Source organism: Eschscholzia californica, unplaced genomic scaffold (assembly GCF_041429995.1).
Source record: "Eschscholzia californica isolate CP2 unplaced genomic scaffold, dmEscCali1.0.p SCAF_14, whole genome shotgun sequence".
In the NCBI taxonomy this organism is placed as follows: domain Eukaryota; kingdom Viridiplantae; phylum Streptophyta; class Magnoliopsida; order Ranunculales; family Papaveraceae; genus Eschscholzia; species Eschscholzia californica.
The window spans coordinates 82,501-87,500 of NW_028238243.1; positions in this window are offsets into that span (position 1 = coordinate 82,501).

Here is a 5,000-nt window from a genome sequence, read left to right on the forward strand (position 1 = left end):
AGGCAAAGGGTGCAAGACTTGGCCACAGCGCAATCCGCCGCTGAGAGACTCACAGATTTCGCAACGAATGATCAAGAGAGGAAAAAGCCTACGGGCACTGGAGGAAAGCCCAATCCTGGAAGGGGAAAAGGCCATGAGCGGAAACCTTACCCCAACCGGGATGGCACAGGGTCGAAGACGGGCGCTACATCGGGAGCCAAAGCTCCGTTGAAGTGCTTCCTTTGTAGTGGCCCCCATCGCATACGTGATTGTCCATCCCGAGCCGCGCTCAATGCATTGAAGGTGTCTTTTGGCGGCAAAGAGGACAAGGAGAGTATGCATGATCCACAGGAAGATGTGGATAGTGATGACGATGATTCAAAGATGGGTGCGCTCCAGGTACTCAATGCTCTTGCGGGCCAATCAAGCGAGAAGCCTAAAGCCTCAAGGGTGCTGATGTACGTTGAATGTAAGGTCAATGGCAAGACTACCAAGGTGATGGTAGATACTGGAGCTAGCAACAACTTCGTAGATGCTGCGGAGGCTAAGCGGTTGGGTCTAAAGCTTCATAAGGATCCAAGCCGCATGAAGGCCGTTAATTCGGCACCAAAACCCGTAGATGGGGTAGCTCGAGATGTACCCCTCGAGATTGGCAAGTGGTCTGGTAAGACTAACTTTACTTGTGTACCTTTGGATGATTTTCAGGTCATCATTGGACTAGACTTCATGATGGAGCACAAAATGGTGCCGATGCCGTACTTGGGGAGCATATGTTTCCTTGGAGACAAGCCGTGCATGGTGCCAGTAGTTGCCGAGAAGACTCGAGGCGACAAGATGATTTCAGCGATGCAGCTAGAGAAGGGTCTAAAGAAGGGAGAGTTGACATACTTGGCAGCCTTAAAGATGGAGACTACAGGAGTGGATGCAGAACCTGTACCTGCCAAGATCCAAACCATCCTGAAGGAGTTCAGGGATGTTATGCCAGCAAAGCTTCCAAAGTCTCTACCCCCACGACGTGCTGTTGATCATCAAATAGAGATTATTCCAGGAGTTAAGCCACCTGCAAAAGCTCCCTACAGGATGGCTCCACCCGAGTTGGCCGAATTGAGAAAACAACTCGATGAGCTATTGGAGGCGGGATTCATCCGTCCTTCCAAAGCTCCTTATGGTGCTCCAGTGTTGTTCCAGAAGAAGCACGACGGTAGCTTGCGGTTGTGCGTGGATTTTCGGGCTTTGAACAAGGTGACTGTGAAGAACAAATACCCGATTCCACTTATAGCGGACTTGTTTGATCAGCTCGGTTCGGCAAAGTACTTTTCGAAGTTAGACTTGCGCTCTGGGTATTATCAAGTCCGCGTTGCAGAAGGCGACGAGCCGAAGACCACGTGCGTGACGCGGTATGGGGCGTTTGAGTACTTGGTGATGCCTTTTGGCTTAACCAACGCACCCGCCACGTTTTGTACGTTGATGAACCAGATCTTCCATGAGTTTCTCGACAAGTTCGTGGTGGTGTATCTTGATGATATTGTTGTGTATAGCCACAGTTTGGAAGATCATGCAAAGCACTTGAGAGAAGTGTTTAGGGTCCTGAAGGAGAACCAGCTGTATGTGAAAGAGGAAAAGTGCTCGTTTGCACAAAAACACATAGGTTTTCTGGGCCACATTATTGGTGATGGGCATATCCGGATGGAGATGAAGAAGGTGAAAGCCATCCAAGAGTGGAAGGTGCCAACTTCAGTGTCGGAGCTCAGATCATTTCTCGGACTTGCGAATTACTATCGTAAGTTCATCAGGAGATATTCAGCCAGATCGGCACCTTTAACAGACTTGTTGAAGAAGGATAGGCCCTGGGTTTGGTCGAAGGAATGTCAAGAAGCATTCGAGGACATGAAGCAGCAGGTTGCTAACGATCCCGTATTGGCATTGCCCGACATTTCCAAGCCTTTTGAAGTTCATACCGATGCATCTGATTTTGCACTTGGCGGGGTACTAGTGCAAGATGGTCACCCAGTTGCATACGAGAGCCGCAAGCTTTCCGACACGGAGCGGCGTTATATAGCTCAGGAGAAAGAGTTACTAGCTATTGTTCATTGCTTAAGGGTCTGGAGGCATTATTTGTTGGGGTCGAAGTTTCTGGTGAAGACCGACAATGTTGCTGCCTCACACTTCATGACTCAGAAGAAGCTCACTTCCAAGCAGGCTCGCTGGCAAGAGTCATTGGCCGAGTTTGATTTTGATATGGAGTACCAACCAGGAAGAATGAACAATGTTGCTGATGCCCTGAGCAGGAAGGCGGAGTTGGCCGCCTTGGTTACTACGGGACAGAGGAGCAGGTCCCAGCTGAAGACCATCATTATCGACAAGATTCGTGAACGGCTGCAGAGTGATAAAGAAGCCAAGATCTTGGTCGATATGGTGAAGGGAGGACGTTCCACAAGGTTCAGAATCAAAGAGGATTTGTTATATACCACAGGTGGACGTCTCTATGTGCCTCGCTCTGCGGAGCTAAGGCGGGAGCTGATCAAGGAATGTCATGATACCGTATGGGCAGGCCACCCTGGCTACCATCGTACATTAGCGTTACTTGAGACAGCGTATTACTGGCCGAACATGAGGAAGCAAGTTGAAGAGTATGTGCAGACTTGCCTCATTTGTCAGCAGGACAAGGTGATGCGGAAGAAACCTTTGGGACTTTTGGAGCCATTGCCGGTGGTGCAGCGTCCATGGGAGAGTGTATCTATGGATTTCATTAGTGGCTTACCAAAAGTGGGGGAGTATACTTCTATTATGGTAGTGATTGATCGTTTCTCGAAGTATGCAACCTTTATTCCAGCACCTGCTCAGTGTACTGCGGAAGAAGTGGCGTTCTTGTTCTTGAAGCACGTAGTGAAATATTGGGGTGTGCCCCAGACTATTATCAGTGATCGTGATGCCAGATTTACAGGGCGGTTTTGGACCGAGCTCATGAAACTTCTAGGGTCACAGCTGAACTTCTCGACAAGTAATCATCCGCAGACAGACGGCCAGACGGAGCGTTTCAACGCTCTTCTTGAAGAATACCTTAGGCACTTTGTCAGTGCCAACCAGCAGAATTGGGTGAATCTATTGGACGTAGCTCAGTTCTGTTTCAATTTGCAGGAGAGTTCTTCTACCTGCAAGACACCATTCGAGCTGGTAACAGGGCAGCGACCGTTAACTCCCCACACGGTTGCAACAGGTTATACAGGTACTAGCCCACGGGCATTCACTTTTGCTAAGGAATGGCAGCGGACAGCAGAAATAGCCAAAGCACACCTGGAGAAAGCAGCAGCACGCATGAAGAAGTTCGCAGATGAGAACCGGAGGCCACACAACTTCAAAGTAGGTGACTTGGTGCTCGTCAAGATCAACAGGGATACTTCTCGGTTCGTGAAGAAGCTACACCGAAACTTGGTGAGGCGGTACGAGGGCCCCTTTCCCATCATTGCTCGTGTTGGAAAGGTTTCGTTCAAAGTACAACTCCCGAGGTATATGCAGAACCACCATCCAGTCTTCCATGCCAGCAACCTGAAGCCGTTCTACCAGGATCAGGCGGATCCCCAACGTGCCAACCAGCAGAGATCTAATCCAAGACCGGAGCTCCAGCCAACCAGGGAGGTGCAGAAGATAGTAGCTGATCGCCGTGCTCAAGCTCATCACAATTCGCCACCGGAGATCGAGTACTTAGTCAAGTGGAAGAACCTGCCAGAAGCCGAAGCCAGTTGGGAACGCGCCAGCTCCTTGCTCGACAATGCAGAAAAGATCGTGGAGTACTTGGCAGCGAAGTCGTCGAGGACGACGACATAACAAGTGGGGGAGTCTGTCATGTCCCTTTTTGTCAAGCCATGTTGGTATTGCCAAGGGACATGTCTTTTACTTTTATGCATTGTAATAAGTGTAGCATATGCCTTGCGCTAGGCCGGCATATGTCTTGAGCGTGCATAGTAAGGTGCCTTGTATATAGGTAGCTTCCTTAGGTAGCTTCCCTTGGCACGGGGACGTAGATGTCTTTATTTCCAACAAAGGAGTATGCTTGGTTGAAAGCATTGATGTTTCCTTGTGAGGATAGGTAAAACATATATTTTGCACTATGTAGGGGAGTGGATGGTAAACTTTGAGTGGAAGACCCCTACCTTCCAAATAGTGGGCAACCGAAGAGCCATAAGCTTCCCTAGCCTTTAGGAAGCTTCCTTAGTCATATGCTTGTCTTTCCTTGTAAGCTCTCATTATCTATCAATAATATATCTTGTTGCCTTCTTTTGTAGCTATCGTTGGTTGTTTGGAATATTACTTTGTTGGCTGACTTGTCCCGAGAGCGCGCACAAGTGCCGCACGACGCCTATCGAGAGAAAAGGCCGTGACACTGGGACGCCCGAGACTTTGCTCGGGACGGCCTGGGACGTCCGAGACTTTGCTCGGGACGGCCTGGGACGCCCGAGACTTGGCTCGGGACGGCCTGGGACGCCCTCGCTCCAGCTCGGGACGCCCTGGGACGGCCTCGACACAGCTCGGGACGGCCTGGGACGTCCGAGACTTTGCTCGGGCCGGCCTGGGACGCCCGAGACTTGGCTCGGGACGGCCTGGGACGCGCTCGGCACAGCTCGGCACAGGCCGGGACGCCCGAGCCGAGCTTCGGGTCGCACGAAATCTCTTCGTATTCCGACATATTAGAAGCTTCCCATCATGTAGTAGGCCGAGCTTTGCCCTTTGGATGCCCTATGGTGCTTGGCGAGCACTAGGGAACGTGCCAGCACAAGTGCTGTGCACGCTCTGGGGAAGGAGCTCAACCCTCCCCCTTATAGTGCAAAGTTATTGTTTTTCCTATTTTCACAAGGAAACATCAATTTTTTAACCAAGCATACTGGGCCTTTACTCCTTCGTTACTCGTCGGAATCCAGCAAACTTATACTCGTTGGAAAGGTCTTTTCGCAAGGATTTTTTTGATATATTATAATAGCGATTCCGATAAATATTTATTTTTCTATGAATTTTTAAGTGAATAA